General features: G+C 42.4%; 1 long non-coding RNA gene across 4 annotated transcripts in view; it reads right to left on the reverse strand.

Annotated features, from left to right (window-relative positions):
- LOC106829739 (uncharacterized) overlaps positions 1-21,388 on the reverse strand; it is a 65,892-nt gene that overhangs the window by 33,874 nt on the left and 10,630 nt on the right. For all 4 annotated transcript variants that reach the window (XR_001397740.3, XR_011503536.1, XR_011503535.1 and 1 more), the window contains exons 2-4: positions 17,013-17,061; positions 16,134-16,238; positions 15,684-15,796 (exon numbers count right to left, since the gene is read on the reverse strand). This is a non-coding gene — a long non-coding RNA (uncharacterized lncRNA). The remainder of the gene's footprint in view (positions 1-15,683; positions 15,797-16,133; positions 16,239-17,012; positions 17,062-21,388) is intronic.

Below are 21,388 nucleotides of genomic sequence, written 5' to 3' on the forward strand. Positions count from 1 at the left end.
CTGGATGTGCACTATACACTGGCAGGGTGGGTCAGCCCAAGGAGCAAAGACATCTGGCTTTTTTTGAGGCTGGAGGCTTGGACAAAGAAACTGACCAGTGAGGATTTAGGATGCTCAGTCCTGTGAAAGGCTCAAATTGGGCAAGCAGGATGGTTGGATGCTCCCCATTGAGGTTAGCATGGGTACTTCAATGGCAGGCAGTCGGGGAGACTTGAGACCCAAGATAGAAGGTTCTTAATTGTCAGAGTCATCTGAACCCCAGGTCTGAGAAACTGATTTTCTACCTGGGCTTAGGAGCTTGGGCATGACTAGGTCTGCAGGTGGAGGCCAAGAGCAATCCTCATCGTGGGTTCACCCAGGCAGGCCTAGCCCAGGAAAAAGGAAAGCAAAAACCATGCTCTTGATCTCAGCTACTTGGGCTGGCATTTTCTTTTATCTCTTTTAAACATTTTTATTAAAATTTCTAGTGACCTAATTCCTAGCTGTCAGGATTCAGCTGTTCTCAGCCTTAAATTCTAGAATCCTCTTGGCTGACTAGAAGGAAGCCCATGTGACTGAAGCTGCCTTCATGATTTCAAAGCTTGATTGAACGTGCCTCCAATTGACTTTGCTAACGGTCTTTTCAAATGGATCTCCTGTTAGCTCTACGATTTTACTAGCAGTGATTTATTTTTTAATATTTTGCACTTCCAGCTCTGATAAACGCAGTGTCCTTTCTAAGCACTTGTACAGATTAGATTGCAGGAGGAGGAGGTTAGCATTTTTCCACGTTCAACACGTCAAGGCCTGAGGAGCAGCCACCGCAGCCGTCGCTTTGCTTTTCCAGTCCCCACTGAAGTCTGCCCTTTTCTAAGACCTTCCTTGGCTGGAGTCACCCCAAGAAGAGATTTTCATTCCCCTGTATCTAGAAATAGCCATCAGCTTTGTTCTAATGGCCTCTAGTCATTAATCTGACAGAGGGGCCTTATGTGCCCACTGGCTACTTCCTGGGCCTTCTCCCTTTCAGCCAGAGAACTAAGTGCCCAGAAATGCTGCAGCCTGGCAGAGACTCAGCGATGCTACTGGCTGCTGATAATGCTGTGAGTGTCCAGTTGGTCAGCTAGAGAAGCAGAAAGCAGTGTAAGGGAGGGGGTACGCATCACGCATGGGTCAGACAGACCTGAGTTTGAATCTCGCTGTATCGTTTAAGAATGCTTTTGACTGCAAGTAACAGAAAAACCAAGTCAAACTGGTTTGACAGCAAAGGAAATTTAGTGGCTCATGTTGGAGCAGAAGCAGACCAGTCTTCTGAATTTGTTGTTCCGGGGGCTTAAGGACATCAGTGGCTCTTCTCTCCACTCTACTGTTTCAGCTTCTTCCTCAGACTGATTCCCTAACCCTCAAACCTGCAAGACGGCTGCAGGCTGGAATCAGGTCTTCCTCATTAGGGGCCAGCAGGGGAAGAAGACGGAGAACTGGTCCCCCCTACCCAGTGAAGGAAAGTCAGTCACTTCAGTGGGATTGGCTAACAGAATGCCCTACACTGATTGGCTACAGTCTGGTTTATCTGAGCCAATCACTGTGCAAAAGCGATAGGATTACCTGGTTGGTTTAAACCAATTAGAGGCACTTATTGGAGCTGGAGACAGAGCTGAAGCTGATGGTGCCAAAACCAAAAGTATGCTACACCCAAGGGGAGGAAGGGATGATTGCTGGGAGACACCCTTCATGTTCATCATACTGGTTCTGCTACTTGCATTCCCTTGAGCTCATCAATGAACCTCTACGAGTCTCGGTTTTCTCATCTATAAAATAAAGATGACCTCCCCCTCCCCCTCCCTGGCTGTGGTAGAGATTAGGAGTCAGGCAAGGATACGAAGGAGCTCTGCACTGTGCCTGGCACGCTGGGAGTGCTCAGTAAAGGTAAGCTAAAGTAGATCCCCCCAGCATGTGCATGGTACCTTCTTTCATGGGCTGGCTTCAAAAGAATCTTCCTCCTTGGTGTTTGGAAGTGAAATGGCCATAAACGATGACGAAGACTGTTCAGAGAGACCATTTATGTGCTGATTTATCCAGACATTGTTTAGGTAAAGAAACTCAAACCAGGCATTTCTAAAACACACAGAGTATCTTTGAGTAGTAAGTTGAAGAAGAGGAATGATCATGAAGATATTAAAACAATGAAGAAAAAGAAGAAAATGAAGATAGAAGAGGAGAAGTAGTTACAATTTATTGATCACTTCTGGGTGTTACACTAGGTCCTTTACATGAGTTGTGAGCCCTTGACGTTGGTTTTATTATGCCTATTTGTACATGAGAAACAGAAACTTACAGAAGTTAAGGAGTTTGCATGAACTCAATAGCCATTAAGTGACAAAACCCGGATGTGAACTCAAATTAATACGACTCCAAAGTTCATTTCGTGTTTTCTAGACCAAAACTACCTGCAAAGGAGGATGCCCTCACTCATTCATTCGTTCACTCATTCATTCATTCCCTCACTCGGGCCCTCAGCAAATGGCCCCTGCGCCCCTGCCATGCATGGTGTCTGGGAAAGAAAGATGAGTAGGACACAGCAGTGCCTTCAAGAACCAGACAGTGTCCAAGTCCTGAGATTCCAGGCTTATTTTAGGAGTTCCCCAGGGCAAGGTTGTGTGGGGCAGGGTTTTGCGCCCTTTCTCTGTCAAATGAGAACTGTTGAATCACTGATGATGATAGAGGCCTGGCCGCCTTTGGCGCAGCATGCTCGAGGCCTGCAAGACATGGGGCGCTGCTCTCTCCCTCCAGCTCCCTCTGCCATCTGCTCTCCTCAATGAGACAGTTTAATCTTGAGCTATCTCAGAGCAAAGGGGGTCGGAACGTCAGAGGTCACCTTAACTCTCCATAACTCGGTTCCAAAGAGAGAATTGTTTCAGAGGAAAATGGCTGTGACCAGTCAAATTCCTCTTTATTCAGAATCTGGTCCAGATGAAGAGAATGGGTCTCGGGGATTTGTATTGTTGATTCTGTTCAATCATCCAACTGTGTTGAGAGGCCTGTGTGCTGGGGACTGTGCTGGGGATGTGCAAATGAGCAAGCATCTCAGAGCCTCTGGCCTCTTGGGGACACAGGCTGGCAGAGCAGACAGATGCACATAGAATGTAGTATGTATTGTAAGAGAATAGTTTAGTGTGCCTCAGTATGGCTAAACATGTTGTTAAAATTTGTGCTAAATTTTGAAAAATTAGTCCAAACTGGTAAACTCTCGCTGTCCTGATTGCCCATCCACCTGCCCCACAAATATCCATCTTCCACCCTTTCTGCACTGATCCCTTCTCAAGAAACTCCTCTGCCCCCAACATCCCCCAGCTTCCCCATGATCCAAAAACAGGGGCCTCCAAGACCTTGCCCCAGAACTGCAGGAGCCCTCTCTTTCGATTGGTCGGCCTCTGAACATACCCGTTGTTAAACATATTGAGTGTCATCTCTGAACAAAGGCACATACCATAATATGTGCTTCCTAGGAGTAAGGGAATGCAGGGGAGGAGTTGGGACCAGTGAAGGGAGAATACCCCCAGGAATGTACATTGGTTGAATATCTGTTGTCTCCTTGGACCTCTGGCCACATTCAGCCATGCTCCCCAGAACTCCCCAAAAGTCTTCTCCTTTCACCCCCATTCTGCAGTCCTCCTGCTCTGAGTCCCAAGGCAGCTACTTACTGCTGAAGGCAGCCCAAAGAAGCAGACATAGCTCATAAACACGGGGCTCCAAGAAGTTGGGCCTGCCTCCTGGGACTTAGCATCAGTGTCCTCTGAACTTTTAGCCTGGAATTTATTGTAGGAATAAAGAGCTTTTACTTTGGTTTTTGTAGGAATAAAGGATTCAATAGCCAGATGGCTGGATCCTTTTAACCGATGGTTGGAACTCTTACCTGTTAGGATGCTTTCGGCTACTAGTAAAAAAAAAAAAACCCAAAAGATCAAACTGGCTTAAACAAAAGGGAAAACTCAAAGGAAGAACAGTGTGGATCCCAAGCACGGTTCTGTCTATGGAGCCATCAAAGTCCTATGTTTCTTCCATGTCTTATCTTCCGCCACCCTTCGTGTTAGCTTCAGCCTCAGGGAGACCCTCTTCGTTGTTGCAAGATGGCGAGCAGCACGCAAAAGCAGAAAAAGACAGTGTGTTCTGGCATTTCTGTCCTCAGAAAAAGAGAAAATCTATCCCCAAAGTCGCCTAGTTGGCAAAGCCCTTTTATTTCATAGTCAAAAGTGGGTCACATGTTTACTCCTGTGCAATAGCCAATGAAGGGATTGCAGCCACCGTTGCTGCCTTTTTCAATGAAGATTTGCCCCTGGAGTTGGGATAGTTGCCAGCTAATCAATATCAGTGGGCAACCAGCAATGCCTGCTACTGGAACCTATTGGAAAAGGAAAGGCAGAATGGGAGAAGATGGTGTTGGGTGAATGAGATGGGAACATAGGAGGGTGTCACTAGAGATTAGACATTAGAAGGCAAAGGGCTTTGGAGTAAGGAAACTGGGTTTGGAAGGCTGGTATTTCCTGGGTCATTGTTTCAGTTATTTATTGCTGTGTGACAACCACTCCAAAGTTGGTGACTTAAAACAACCACCATTTATTATCGCTCACTGGTCAGCAGATCAGCTCGGTGGCTCTGCCAAAACGGGCCAGGCTCACTGAACTCGTCTGGACTCTTTCAAGGGTCTGCAGGAGGCTGGCTGGTCTAGGATGGTATCAGTTGGGACAGCTTACCTCTGCTCCACGTGGTCCCTCACCTCCAGCAGGCTAGTCCAGGCTTATTCACCTGAGCCTAGCAGAATTCCAAGACAAAGAGCAGAAGTGTCAGAGGTCTAGGCTCAGAACTGGGACGCTGTCAGCAAAGCCTCATTCTATTGTCCAAAAGCAAGCCATGAGGCCAGCCCAAAGCTGCAAAGTCACGTTGCAGAGTGCAGATACAGGAAAGAGTGAAGATTTGTGACCACTTCGGCAATCAATCTACCACTGTGACCTTTGAAAGTCATTTCTCTTCTCTGCAACACAATTTCGTCACCTCTAAAATGAAGCTAATAATAGTATCTACCTCAAAGTCTTGTGTGAAGATTAAATGAGAAAATGCATGGAAAGTGCTTAGCACAGTGGTGGGCACATAGTAAACATTAAATAAGCATTAGCTTTTATTATGCTTGTATTTATGATTGTAGCTGGTATTATCATCATTATTGTAGTTTCTATAATGATTATTATGATTTTGATTGTCTATCTGTCTGCTGGGTTATGACTCCCCCTAGGATATGCGTCCAGTGAAATGGTTTCAAAAAGCCTGGACTATATGGAAACCTCGCTGTCTCCCCAGATGCCTGTTAATCAGGGGAGGGTGGTTCCAAAGAGCGCCCCATCTGCCTTCCCATGTCTGTTTGGTGATTGCTGTTCTCTCTCGGTTTTTGCTGTGCTGGCTCCTCCGAGCTCCCTAAGCTCCATCTCTCAACTAGAACCCTCCAAGGAACCATGGTTAGCTGCTATTTCAACAGAAACTGCTAGTTTTGGCCAGCGTGCCTCCTGGAGGAAGGGAGCAGCCTTCACTCCCAGGATGGCTGATTTTCTGCTATTTTCTGCTGTTCCATCGGTGCCCCGTGCTGAACTCTTGGGGGAGATAATGTAGTTCAGCGTGCCCAGGGGGCTGTGAGTGAGGGAAGGAGAAATCTCTCAGCTTCATCTCACACCTACTCCAATCCAAGCTCTAAGAATTAAAACCAGTTGGCAATTTCTTGGAAAAGAGAATTTGTCTCTTAAATCTGCAAAATGGAGAAGGTTTGGTTTTTTTTAACTGTTGTTTTGTTCGTGATGGAACAACCTCCCGCTGATGGTCCTGGCGTTTATACCCCACGCAGACTCTGGAAGCATCGAGGACGAAAGGCTTGGAGCTCTTTCCACAAGGCAGCCTGCCGATTTCATTTGCCACCACGGTTTTCCCATCTGCTGAGGGATGGGCCCAGACAGTTTCCCATGTATAATTCACAGTCCTTTGTAATTTAGGCTCAAACAGAATCAACAGCGTGATGAAGATGCCATGGCCGGGATTCAAAGGGTGGCTCTTCCATTTTCTGTCCTTGCCCCAAACCAATGCTGGCCCTTCTGTAAGCCCGTCTTCTCTCTGTCCCACTCTTTAGGTCTCTCTTTATTTCCCTCCCTATCTTGTTTCACAACTCCTCACAATTTTTCCTTGTCCCTCCCTTTTACCAAGCACTATATTTCTACCTTGCAACATCCTGCTCTGACTGGACACTTCCCATAGATTCTGTTGCCACAGTGCCCATTGTGGGGCCCCCACTAGCTAGTGGTGTCCCTCTCCCCCACTTCTTCTGGCCAGGGCTAAGAGGGATGCTCAATTTGCATTATTTATGTCTTTCTCTGTGGTCTAGTGACGTGCTTTTGCATAACGTATGTAAAATTCTGCTGACATTGAGAATTCATTTGGCTCGAGATGCTCAAAAAGAGGGGCGGGAGGAGCCCTGGTTTGTGTAAATTCAAAAGCTATCAGACAGCTTTGCTTTTTTTCTTCCTGAGAGTTGGAGGATGGCCTCTCCTGAGAGTTCTTTGGATTCCACTTGACAGTCGGGTGAGCTCTTTCACTTAAGGAGCTTTGGTTCCATTTGGGCTGTCAGTCTCCTGCCTTCATGTGGGTGGGGCAAGGGATGAGGTCCATTGTACAGTTCGAATGCAAGCCTGTCACTGCATTGCAACTGCAGCCAGAGACTACCAGAGTGAGGAGATCTTAGAGCACCTGACAATCTCTTCATTTTATAGAGGAAGAAACTGAGGCTCAGAAACATGAAATGGTTCACCAAGCAACTAGTCATATGGCATATCATGTTATCCGGTCCTTAAATTCCTTCTGGAAAAATGCATGGTTACAAGGGGCAGGCATCTTTCTAAACACCATACCTATTATCTCATTTAATCCTCATAAAAGGCCCATACACTAGGACTTGTTGTTATCATCCTCATTTCCTTCATGATGAAACTGAGGCACAGAGAGTTTAAGTAACTTGTCTAAGGTGATACAGTACTAAGCAGCACAGCTAGGATTCAAACCAAGGTAGGCTGTCTTCAGTGGTTAGTCCCTGATCTAACTCCTCTTTTCGAAGGCCTCTTTGAGCTGCTCCATTGCTTACAGAAGAATGCCCAAACTCCTTACTTTGCAGCATAAGGCCGTCTTCTGAGTTTCTCAACTTCGTTCTGTTGAAGAAACGTAGCCCAGTGTTGGGAAAAGCAATGTCTTGCACGCAGTCTTTTGAACCCTACTTGGCCACAGAAGAAAGGGCCTTCGGCCTGAAACACTTCCTTACCAAGAGACGGGAGCCCACACAGCCTGCCCTGGGCTTATTGCTTCGTGTGGGAATATCTCTCCCTGTTTCAGACTCATTGTGTGCACCTTGGTTCTGCCTAAGGATGTGTGTCGATGGCCCCCAGGCCTGCCCCAGCTTTCTGTATTTCAAACCCCACAGGAGAAAGAGAGAATTCCCTCTACTGCAGTGCGTTGTGGGGTAGGGTGTTCCTAAATAGGGACCCTAAATAATGGTTGGTAGAACGGATGGATTGATTATGTCAACAGAATATTCTTCATTATACCAACCCTAGCTTTCTTACCTCCCTAGTTGAGCTCTGTCCTATCTCATTTTCTGATGTCATCATCACCACATAGGGCTCAAGTGAGGGACAACAGAGTATCTAACTCCCTAGTGGCCCAGATATGCATTTACTTCCTGTGTGGATGAAGGCAGGAGGAAGGGACACAAAGAAAGGACCAGCGAGCACTCCCTGGGTTAGGTGGTACTCAAGCTAAGGGTACTGGCTCCTACGTAGGGACCTCACTGGAAAATAACAAGAAGGGGGAGATGCATCCATTCAATCCACACAGCAATCGCATTACGCAGGAACTACTTTGGCTTCACAATGAGCTCAAGTGCAATAGTTTGCAGCTACTTGTGTTCCCTTACTCAACTTGACCTTAACTGGACTTTCCTACAATATTGAAGCAAGGGCTTCATAAGACTGCCACAGGAGAACATTATGAGTCACATATTATGACTATTATGAGTTTATTATTGAGAAATAAATCATGTTTTTCTCTTGTAACTTATAATAATACATATTATGGTATCACCATATTAAGAGGCAATAATAATTTTACTAACAAAACTCCTAAGAGATAGTACTTAAGTACTATATATGATATATATTTAATATGCATAATTCTGACACACTTATACATCATATTATGGGATATACACAGAAACTATAAGGGATAACTGTATTCTCTAAGTTAGTTGTATCCAAATACCAGTTTATAACCAACATTTTATGGACCCAGAAAAATAAGAACAATAATATAATCTACATAGAGTGTGTGCGTGATTATAAATTTTTGGAATGTCTTTTCTTAGGGAGAGACGTCATTTATGCACAGATTATAGGCTCTTGCTCTTTTAATATTATCTAGGGCCAGAGGAAAGGGCAATAAATGTCCTTTCTTTTATGAAATAACGATGTTTGTCATATTGGGAAAATCTTAGGATTTTCTGCCTGGGCCTATGATAAGCCCGGTCCTGACTGGCCTTGAATGCAGTCATCTGTACCCCAAATTACCTCTACTTTTCCATGCCTCTGTCACCTGGTCTCTCCTCCTAGTAGGCGGGCAGGCATGGACAGCTATGAGACTCCACTGCAGTACGTTTCTCAGGGGTGCTGGATCATGAAACAGGGTGTTTATTACTCCAAAGGGTAATTGGCATGGAATTACAGGCAGTGAGGCCAAGTATGATGGATTCCAGACAGCACTGAGAGCTAGTCTCGAGCACTTTAAATTAGCACTTTTGGGTGGCCCTCCTGAGTGTCATCCTTGACCTAAGTAGGCTGCTGGAAACACCAGAGCAGTAGTCTGATAACACCCCAAAACTTAGCCCTTCCCATGAAGTCAGAAATAGAAATCATTTAAATGTCTGTGGAGGAAAAGGATCTGAGGAACAATGATGATCTACTGGTTATAACCACGGATTTCTTCTGTCTCCCTTCATTTCTCTCACTCCCTTTATAACCGCATCTCCCTTTCCACTCTTTATTCTTTATCTTCCTCTTGCTACAAAACATTTTATCCAAATAGTTGAAAAACATACTTAGCTCGTGTATCCACACATTGAGATTCTCAGTAGGTTCTACAATCGCTTGTGCAATCTGGGGAATGGATTTTTAAACTTTTATCAGGAAGAACTAGAGGAGATCAAGAACTCCTGACTAAGAATATAACCAAGCCGCATTAAAATAGCCATCTTCAAACTGTTCTCTTGAAAACTTAGGGAATGGCCACCAAAGGACCAAAGAGGAGGAAGAATGTGTGGAGGAAGGGATATGAAGGAAAGAACCCAATAACATGACTTATGGAACCCACAGAGCTAGAGTATCTGTCAAATTATGGTCCAGGAAACATTTCTGCTCTTCTTAAAGGGTTCAGTTATACCATCTGAGAGAATTAATTCTTGTCTAGGGAGATGCGTGCATTTAGGACAACAGACGTGTCTGAAACTCAAGCTGTCCAGGGGACTCAAGCCCATGCCCATCGTAGGCATGTTTGATATGCCACTCCACCCCACAGTACTACTCTTCTATGGGACTTGGGATGGCAGTGGCCACCATTCATTATAGTACTGAGGGCCCTGTTTTGCTTCTTTATGTCTCATATTTGGGGAAATATACAGAGAGAAGTAAGGGTAAAGGATCCTACCTCAACCCCCACTTCTGTACTTGGTCAGGAAACCCAACTTGGTAATCACAGCTGCCTTCTTCCACCACCCTTTCCATGTTCCCTGCACTCTGCCAGCGACTCAGTTGGATAGGTTCTTTATCTGACGGATGATCAGACCTTCAGTCCAGATGGTCTGAGTGCTTGACGGCCTTGCCTTTATTGGTTCTCTCAGTTTTCCATTGCCAGGGACTATTGGGCAAGGAAGCATTAAAACGTGCCCAGGGAATCCCTTGAGTTCCAATCACCATCCTCCTTGCCCCATCGTTTAATTGAATCCTATTTCACCCCATTATCTCCCATCCCTTTGATACGAAGATGATGACTTTTCCGTCTATGTAGTTTGAATTAAAAGGCAGATTCAGACTTAAATTTAAATGTTTAAAAAGGGTACACAAATGAAGTATTCTTGCCAAAAATAAAATATTGCCAAAAAGTTGAACTTGAATCTGATCAAGCTTCTAGATTTAACTAATAATTTATAGGAAATACAGGGGAAAGGTACCTGATATCTTTAATAAATTGGAGGGAGGGAGGGAGAGAGAGCGAGTTTGAGATATAAAGACTGAAAGAGACTTGAGACATACCAACCAATTCGCGTGTACAGACCTTCTTTGAATTTTGATTTGTAAAAAAGGCCTCTTCTGTCTCATTAAGAGGTGAACAGTAAGTAACTTTTACTTTTCATGTTTAATAATTTAAATAAAAGACTATAATAGATTGTTATTTGTTAACTATCTATGGTAGAATTTTTTAATATCGAGCATTATAGGCATAATGAATGAAAATATTAATTTCAAATCATACACATATTTTTCTTGCAGACAAGTAAAATAAAGAGTTTGATAAAAAGACTTTTAAGTGTAAAAATACATTCCATTAGGATGAAATTATGGAGGGAGGGTAGAAAATAATGCATCTATGGGAATAAAGATATGATATAAAATTTCAAGAGTTTCTTTCCATATTTTTTTAAAAATGGAAAGATGAGCAGACAGCTAATCTTCAACAAAGGAGCCAAGAACATACAATGGAGAAAGGAAAGTCTCTTTAATAAATGGTGCTGGGAAAACTGGACAGCCTCATGCAAAAGAATGAAAGTAGACCATTATCTTTTTCCATACACAAAAATAGACTCAAATTGGACCAAAGACTTGAAGGTAAGACCTGAAACCATAAAACTTCCAGAAGAAAATATAGGCAGTACACTCTTTGATATAAGCCTCAAAAGGATCTTTTCGAATACCATGTCTACTTGGACAAGGGAAACAAAGGAAAAAATAAACAAGTGGGAATTCATCAGACTAAAGAGCTTCTGGAAGGCAAAGGAAACCAGGATCAAAACAAAAAAACAACCCACCAAGTGGGAGAAAATATTTGCAAATCATATATCTGACAAGGGGATAATCTCCATTATATATAAAGAACTCACACAATTGAACAACAAAAAAACGAACCACAATCAAAAAGTGGGCAGAGGATATGAATAGACATTTTTCCAAAGAAGATATACAGATGGCCAGTAGGCACATGAAAAGATGCTCAACATCACTAATCATCAGGGAAATGCAAATCAAAACTACACTTAGATAGCAGCTTACACCTGTTAGAATGGTTAAAATCACCAAGGCAGAAAATAACAAATATTGGAGAGGTTGTAGAGGAAAGGGGACCCTCACACACTGCTGGTGGGAATGCAAACTGGTGCAGCCACCATGGAAAACAGTATGGATATTTCTCAAAAAATTAAAAATAGAAATACCTTATGACCCAGCTATCCCACTACTGGATATTTATCCAAAGAACTTGAAATCAACAATTCAAAGAGACTTATGCATCCTTATGTTCACTGCAGCATTATGCACAATAGCCAAGATGTGGAAGCAACCCAAGTGCCCACTGACTGATGAATGGATAAAGAAGATGTGGTACGTATATACAATGAAATACTATTCAGCCAGAAAAAAGACAAAATCATCCCATTTGCAACCACATCAATGGACCTTGAGGGTATTATGTTAAGCAAAATAAGCCAGACAGAGAAAGACAAACATATGATTTCACTCATTTGTGGAAGGTAAACATGAACACTGACAAAGAGAACAGTTTAGTGATTATCAGGGGGAACGGGGGCAGGGGGTGGGCACAAGGGCTGAAGGGGCACACTTTTATGGTAACTGACAAATAATAATGTACAACTGAAATTTCACAATGTTATAAACTATTATGACCACAAATAAAAAAAATGGAAAGATGGATATCACATTGCCGTGGTACTTGGATTCCGTGGATACATTTAAAAGAATAAATTAACTGTTTATTTTATTTTATTTTATTTGGTGAGGAAGATTGGCCCTGAGCTAACATCTGTTGCCAACCTTCCTCTTTTTGCTTGAGTAAGATTGTCGCTGAGCTAACATCTGTGCCAATTTTCCTCTGTTTTGTATATGGGATGCCGCCACAGCATGGTTGATGATCAGTGTGTAGATCTACTCCCTGGATCCAAACCGGCAAACCCCAGGCTACCGAAGTGGTGCATGCAAACCTAATCACTATGCAACCAGGCCTGCCCCAATAGTTTTATTTTTTAATGTCAATATTTAAAACATGCCAGAAGTTACGTTTTTTGTAACTGCTACAACTTGTGACAAAAAAATGTAGATGCTAACCAAAAGTGCAACAGAGGTACACAGTTTCAAAATTCTTTCAGTGGAAACAAGCAAAAGAGTTTAAAAGCCCCCGTCAAATCAACCACTCCTCAATGTTTCTTGAACACATTTATTTTCTTGCATAATACTTATCCACAGTCTTCTGAATGCATTTCAGGGAAAAAAAATTTTAGATATACTTGAAAGTCCTAATTCCTGCACGGTTGTACCAGAAGGTGTGTGCTTCTCCATGTCATTCGTTCATTCACCTATTAACTTAATGAATACTAGTTGAATGGATACTAAGTTTAAAAACCTGTGCCAAGCCCTAGAAATCACCCACTGGAATCACATACAGTGATTAAATCCTCTAATTAAATCCTTTTGTCACAGAGCCTAACAATGATCAAATTCTTAAGCTCTGATCTTGGTTGAGACTATGCTGGATGAAAATTACGAGACTCATGCAATATCCTCCTGAAAACTAAAACGACCTTAGGAAGGTCTAGCACAAACATATAAGAATAAACAAGAGTATTTCAGAGGGCAGGCTTATTGTTCCAAGGCTTGAATTCTACTCTTAATTGAAATGGCTCCTTGGTACTCTCGTAGGACCCTGAAAAGATGAACTAGAAGCTAGTTCATAAGGGGGTCCATATCAGAGAATATATCCTGACTACTGATGGAAAAAAATGAAACTCAAGTAGGATAGGCTATGAAGTGATATCAATATTCTGGGTCTGTCACTCTGTGCCCCTAGACTTCGCAAATGCTCTGAAGATTATGTGTGCGTGGAGTTCTGATCTGGAGATGAATTACCTGCGCAGTCCGACTGGCTCTGTTGAACAGAGTCAGCTATATTTTTGGGGGCATAGAAGATGACATTAATATTACCCATATTTATCACAGAGGGGAGGCGCAGTGTTGCAAGCTGCAATTCTGAGATCCATGCGTTCAGTCATGAGCGTGTGCTGTTCTCTGATGTATATGTTAAACCTAGCAAGCTTTTCTTTTAAAGGAATTTTTTACTCTCTGTTAAGTGTTTATATCCACCTTCCTTCCTTAACCTAAATACACTCTTTCACACATTCTTATACCCTTTAGTGTGATTCTTGCACAAAATGATCCCTTCTTTAATTATTCAGAGAAAAATCTCTGTTTGATGGGGACAGTGGGGATGAAAAACTCACTATTCCTTCCTGCACACACAAATCCTCTTGGGGTAGACTGGCAGGATGCAGTCTGCAATCTAGTTTTTTGTGTGTTTGTGTTTTGTTTTTAACAATTGGAGAGCAGTCTCCTGCCATTTCTCAGTGATTACTTACAAAGTCAAGAAGAGATCTGGTCCACTGCTCTCAGAGACTGACCCTAGGCAATATAAAATCCAGAGATTTCTGCTTGTCATCTTTATATACTCACTCATTCAACAAATATTTATTGACCACCTTAGGTATGCAAAGCCCTGAGCCAAGCATTAGACAGAATTATCTGTATTTCATAGGTTCTGAGATACGCATTTTTCAATATTTTAATGTCGTTGAATTTGGAATGTTTCCATGGCAATGTTTTTTTTTCTTTCTTAGTGGCACCAAAAAACAATTCCGTGTCTTACAACCAATGGCCTCTTAGATTTGATGGAATACTCTATCGCTCATGACTTCTCTGCTTTCACTAAAAGAGGGAATATGCAAAATAAGAAGAGGCAAAACTCACAAACCAGCAAGCTTTTCACTTATCATCAGTTTTTGGAGCAAAAGAAAAATCTCGAAGCTGGTGTGGTTTGAAGATGATCTGTGTGTTTCATTTATTCATGCTCTCCCTGGCCTTAGAAACGTGTCATAATTGAGTGTGGATTATCTATTGTTATTCTATAGTTCTTAAATTCCTAAATGACTTTTTTATTGCTGTAGAGTGAGTGTGAGAGTGTGTGTGTGTGTGTGTATAGAGCTTTCTACCAAAAACTCATTGGAAATTGATTTTTGGCCTGTTGTTGAAGCCATAGTTTGAGGAGACTTTTTCTTAGCATTTATCTATAACATGTCAGTAGAGACTAGTTAGAAATACTTTAAATCAAGCAAAAGAAAGTTTTTCTGCTCCCTGTATTCATCCAAATGTTTATTGAGTCCCTATGATGGATCAGATGCTGCAAAGCACTATCAGGAGACAGACAAATGGGATATCATTTTTGCTTTCAAGGGACTTACACTTTAAAGGGGAAGAAAACCTATAAACCATGAATGCTCAGATCAGGAAGAAAGAAATGAGTCCTCTAACCATGACCAGGGATATCTAGAGATCCGTATCATATCACAGCATCACACTGACCTTTAAATATAACAAAACAAAGGCTGTCCTCTCCTTTCCTCTGAGATGTGGCTGCAACAGAGAAAAAGACCCCAGGCAGAGCTCAGAATAATGTCCCCAAACAGCCCTTCTGTGGTTGATGTAAAGAGACAACTCCCACCCACTGGGGGATGGCAGGGCTACAGAAACTTCAGTCAGCTGAGTTTTCCATGCCTCCTGTAACTGCTATGGTGGGTTTCTACCCACTAACAGGTCCTATCAATAATCCGTTCGCTCCCTACTCTCATTGCACGCTGCTTTGTCCTTTGTCTTCGCCGCCCAGCTTCTCCGTGAGCCCTCTCAACCCCTTCAATTGCCTTCACCATCCTTCACCTCCAATCTCTTCATAAAATAATCCCTTCTCTCTTTTTGAACTACAAGCTCTTCAAAGGCAGGAACCATGCCTGTGTGACAGAGTAGACCCTAAAAATAAATTTTACTGCCTTGAGGAAGAAAGAAAGGGAGAGAAAGAAGGGAAGATGGCTTTTCTTCTTGACTATATGAGACTAATAAACTGAAGGAAATTTGGGGTCTATTGCAGAGCAGGAAATGGTACCTTGGAGTGCCGAGGAAGTCCAACTTGAGTTTCCCCTCCAGCGAATCTCGACCTAATCTTTTGTCCCAGCACATGTGACAGTTGAGATTCTCATGAAGGACAGATGGTAGGGGGCCTGGTCAATTTATCTAGATTTCCCAGAGTACTGACTTTCAAGCCACCTTTCTCTCCTACCTAGTATGCAGGTGATTAAAAGTGAAGTTATTAAAGAGATAGTATTGAATCCACTCTAATTTTGGGGGGTGGGGGGAGGCAGATCACTTGCAAATTTTTCTATTTCACTTTTAGCAACAGATTTCTTGAGACAAACCAGTTTGTGCTCCCCCAGCATCCCCCTACCCAGTGCCTCCTCCACCAGAGCTTACCTGCCCTCAATTCAGACCCAGAAGTCAGAATCCAAAGCAACAGGAACTCTTGCCTCGGCCGGTACCCAAAATGGTCCTGCTTTCTTCTTTTAACTCATAAAATACACGTGAAACTTATAAACAGAAGGAAAAGTAGAAACATGACCAATTTTAAAAGAAAATCACTCATTCTAAGTATGTTCATCTTATTGAAAAACAAAACACACAAACAAACACCTTTACTTCTAGTGTTTCCAGGTTTATGCTGTCTAATTTTTAGACCATTGTCATATGTAATATTTGGGACATACACATCCTAGAAATTATTTGTTGTTTATCTGAAATTCGAATTGAACTAGGTGTTTGTATTTTAGCTGGCAATCTTATCACTAGAGAGCATTGCTTGGGATTCACCAAAGACATTTATATACACTACTTCTTCTGAGCAAAGAGATTTGAAGTAATAAGTACCTCATAACGGTAGCAGCTCAAATATTGGGTAGTCTATCAAAGGAGAAGAAACTGAGGACTTCTTAGCATCTCAGAAATCGCCATAGAGGCAGAGGTCCAGCTTGTCTGTAAGAAAGGAGATCAACCACAGTGATAAAGAAGAAGGAGGCAGTGGGCAACAAAGGGATCAAAGGGAACAGAGCGTTTCTGAGGACCACCCAGACACGATGTGCCTGGCTAACTGGTGCCACCCTGTGCCCACCCCGGAGAGAGCCCACTCTGCTCAGTCCTGTCTCCTCCCTCCCGGGCCTCCGGGAAAGTGGAGAACGAGACCCAGTTCAGTGCTTTGGAAGCCATAACAGTTTGACAGAGGAACCCAACTAACTTTCAGCTTCCTTCTTTTTGCGCCTCAGCCCAGGACTTTCACACAAGTTCTCACAAAGGCGAGGCAAGTATTTATAGGTGGAAAATGGCAATAGGTGTGTTGATAAGCTCAAAGAAACAGTTAAATCTGTGTGTGGATCATTTGATCACAGTATCTGGAATATATAAACATGGCACATATTATCTCTCCCCCCTCTTTTTTTTGGCCTCAAAATTTGATCCAAGTCTGGGAGTTAAAAAGTCCCATTTTATGTAATCAGGCTCTGGTTGAACATGATTGCTGAATTATTTTAAATTGAAGACACATGTCTGGAGGCTGAGCTGTATGTATTATTTCAGGATGGTGTCCATTAGGCCTTATCCACAGGGGCTATCTTCAACTTTTGCCACATTCAATGCATTCTTTATGCATCAATATTTGCAAAATGGTGAATCATATATAAGGGAAAATTGGAGGGAATATGGTACTCGTTAAAGGGTGATTTTTTGAAATTATCTCAAATGCATTATTCAGACCTGTTTCCAGTTTCCCCTGCTAAGGGTCCCAGAGCTCGTCGGAAAATTTCTGGAAAAAAAGAGAGAATATTTTAAAGACAATAGCAATGCAAAAATAAATAAAACCCTGTAGCTGTGCAAGACCCTTCTGCAAGTCTATGGCTCTGAAAACGTTACAACTGAATCAACATTTACTTTAACTCCTTGTCAGTCCTAAACATTTTAAGTGTCCTAATTGCAGATCTAAATTGTTGCCACTGCCATGGGTTTTTCCTTTTGAATGCATTTGTCCCTGAACTGAGGCTTTTGTCAGACTTCACCTCGCAAGGGCAGCCAGTTGATTTTGTAAATTGTTGCATCATGTCAAGGGCTCCAGCTCTGACTTGAAGGTCGCTGGCTTTCCCTGAGGAGTGGTTGGGCTGAGGGAGACTGTAAGGCTCAACCACACCAGACACCACCCTACTCCAAAGATGTCCTCCATGCTAAGAGCCGGGACATCCGTTGAGTGGGTAAGAGCTATATTGGTGTATAATTTCCATATAGTAAAATTCCCTCGTTCGAAGTATACAATTCAATGATTTCAGTAAATTTACAGAGTTGCGCAACCATCACCACAATCTAATTTTAAAATAATTCCATCTCTCCACGAGAAACCTCACGCCAATTTGCAGGCACTCCCCATTCTCTCTTCTAGCCCTTAGCAATCGCTAATCTACTTTCTGTTTCTATAGATTTGCCTTTTCTAGACATTTCACATAAATGGAATCACACAAAATGTGGTCTTGTTTTGTCTGGCATCTCTCACTTGGCCTGACTTTTTGAGGTTCATCCATATTTAGCATGTATCAGTACTTTGTTTTTGTTGCTGAATAATATTCCTCTGTATAGATATACCACATTTTGTTCGCTCGGTCATCAGTTGACAGACATTTACTCGGGTTGCTTCTACTTTGAGATCATTATAAAAAATGCAGCTGTGAACATTCGTGTACAAATGGGTATTTTTAAAGGAATTTGATGTAGGATTGTCAGTGTCATTCACAGTAAACTGTGAGTCGGATTTACTTTTTATTTTTCTAAGGGGTTACTCATGCTCTTGTTAAAGCTGTCGTTTGGAACATTCTAGAATAAAGTAGGTCCCTGAGTGCTTCAAGAAATAATATTTATTAAAGTGTGAGAACCTTAATGATTCCAGGACATGAAGTGGTTAAGAGTAACGAAGGGAACACTTGGAAATTTCGAGATGGAAAGTGATCACAACCTGGAGTTCCAAGAATTCAGACCCACGCGCGCCGGCTGCACAGCCGTTGCTTACGGCAGCCTCGGCACACGCTGATTTCTGAGCGTCCTGCTGACTTAAATAACGTGGAGGCTACTCTGGGAGAAGTAAAGTTGGAAGTGGCAGAGAGGTGAACAGGTCATAACATGGGAACAGAGTTGTCAGGCTTTGTTTATTTTCATGCCTTCTAGGACTTCAGCGGCTGATAGGAGATGCCGGCAATTCTGTCATGGAGGAACGAGTGCTGCACGTGATGCGGAAGCAGCTATATCAAAAACCGCCCTTGCACACTGCCCGCAAATCACCCGTCCAGAGCCGGAAAAGCCCATGTCATGAGAAATCGTTTCCCCAGGAATCATCAAAGAAAGCAGGCATATAAACAGCAACATGGTTTACCGAAAGTGACACTGGTCAGAGGTAAAGCCCCACATTCTTGTCTTGGCTTGTCACTAACCCTCTCTGTGGCCTTGAGCAGGTCACTAACCTCTCTGGGCCTTGGTTTCCTTGTTGTGAAATGAAGGGAGGTGACACCATGATTCCTGCCTAAGGTTTTTTCTACAGCCAGCATTTTGTTTCTCTGACAACTTTGAAAACTTATGCTTTTGAAACCCACATTTAAAAGTTAAACCAGTGTCCTCATCCTGTTCGCAATCAACTTACTGATGTTAAGAGACTCGATCTGCAACGTCAACTGGTGGATAATTAGCATTTGGAACATAATTTTTTTAAATGACACACAGCCTCCCAGCGGCACCCCAACCCTGTTTTGCAGACAGGAAAATCGTTGTTGATTTTTCAACATATTCTCTTGCAAGTCGTTTAGCTTCTTTGCATCAGAGTTGGGAATTGAACCAACATTTTAGGGCTTCCAGACCTTTATTATATCAATTAATCCAGATTGCCTGGGAGCAAGAAAAGAATCATTCAGGAGCTCATGTAAAATAATCCACCATTAAAAAATCTCTGACTCACTGGCCAAAAAAGAGCATTTTTTCCTGTTTTTGCTTTGTGGTTTAGGTTCTTATTGGAATGGTGAGACTTTGCTGGTGAAAGAGGTTGGAGGGTGGGACAATAGGTGGGAAGGCTTTATTCTCCCAAGAATAGAGAATGTTCCCTGCTGAGAAGAATGCCAGCGTATCTTTGATTCCCTTCTCGTGGTTGCCTACGCTCTCTCTTTTGCCCGTGAAGCAATGTAACATACTTGCCTAGCCTCTCAGACACAAAATCAGCTCCTGGAGGCTTAACACGACTTTCATTAGGAGTTTCAAGTACATCTCTTAATGGAAGACAGCAGTCTCGGCCCATGCCCCCTCGACAAGAAGCAGCCGTGGAGTTCACAGGGATGTCTGATTCCTTCAACTCCATGCAGAGCATTCCAGAGCCCTGACATTTTGACTGTTTTCCAAAGCCAGTGACCAGCCTGGTAGGGAAAGAATCTGGGGACAGATGGTAGGAAATTGAAATCACATCATCACTACCCTCTCCCAAAAGCTGGCCCGTTATTTTGGCAAATCTTCACAAAGCTATACGGCACTCACGCTGGTCTGATGGAGGTCTGCATCTTAATCGTCGAGGCCTGAACATCAGGGCTGATAGAGAGGTGGCATATTAAAGAGGAAATTGCATTAATGTCATGTGGTCCCTTTATGACAATCAGAACCACATGTAAATCTGAAGAAATCCACATGCCACCAGACAAATGAGGAGGTCTCTTTGCACTTATAGACCCATCTGCTGTTGAAAAATAACCTTGTGTTAGTGAGGAGACATTCTGTGTTGGAAAGGCAGTCTAGTCCTTGAGATAAAAATGGTTGAAAAGTTTCTTTTTTTGATTTTCATCTTTGAATTTAGCTGAAAGATAGTCTAGTAGGTAAAGCCATCTGAAGCAAGTGCCACAGCATCATGAGAAGATAGTAACATTCTCTTCTGATTTGCTGTAGATGTCTGACAACCTCTCTTTGTTTTACCTCTTCCATTTGTAATATAGAAATAGTCAGTTTTCACATTACAAACCAAATATTAACAGCCCGGGCTGAATTCTTGTCCACCCCTGAAGGCACTGAGTGAGGAGTGGAAGGAAGTGATAGGAGGAGAAAAGACCTCCTGGTGTACCCTGGAGGGATGGCTCAGGTTCGCAGCTCAATCTACGTGATGCAGGTTCCACTTCTTCCAATTGCCAACTTTCGTAAATGCTCCCAACAACGTAGGGAGCGATCAGGATACTTTGGTTGGTACCATCTCCTTGCCTGATGATGTCAGTTTATTTTCACAGTGAAGAATCATATTTCTTCCTCTCTTGAATATTTCAAAACAGTGTGAATACTGTACAAGTCTAAAAACATAAAATTACTTAAAATTCTTCAAAGAAAGTATTTTTAAGAATACTCAAAATTGCATATTACATTTCTCCAAGCTCTTACTCAAAAAAGCAAACATAATTTATTAAAAGACATATCTCTTATTCTATCTTACTGTCATTCCAAAAGGAGGGAGAAAAGCAGGTAATTTGCGATTTGATGGTTTCTATTTCAAAATTCCTGCCTCACCACTTATTACTTGCATGATTAAAAAGTCTGAGTTTCAGTATTCTTATTTATAAAAATCAGCATAACAACAACAATTATTACTATAATAGCAACTTTCAAGGATTATTGTGAAAATAAAATGTTACATGCTTTTTCAATTGTGAAGCCCTAATTCAAAGTTAGTTATTATTATCTATGGGGGAAAAAAACTCCCAGCAAATTCACCAAAGCATCTGGAAAAGATTTATCTTTTGTACAGGGTTGTCATTAGTGTGGGATGCAGAGGAAAATTCTGAAAATATCAAGATGAGGAGTGAGCTGGTTTGAACAACTTCCTTGTCTGCATTTCTCTTTTTCCGATTATGTCTCCAAAACTTCTTTGCTTTTTGAGTGTATTTCTATATGCTTCTCAAACTGGGAGATACCGCTGTCAAAGAACTCAAAACTGTGTCAGAGAAAATCCCCCTGCCGTCTCATATCTCTTGAACACTCTTCCCTAGGAGATCAGACACTTTCTCCTGGCAAGATGCTCATTATTCAGACATTACTTTGCAATTTCCTTCGACTTCAGCTCGCCTCCAGGTTAAACTATG

This window comes from Equus asinus, chromosome 1 (genome assembly GCF_041296235.1).
Source record: "Equus asinus isolate D_3611 breed Donkey chromosome 1, EquAss-T2T_v2, whole genome shotgun sequence".
Taxonomy (NCBI): Eukaryota; Metazoa; Chordata; class Mammalia; order Perissodactyla; family Equidae; genus Equus; species Equus asinus.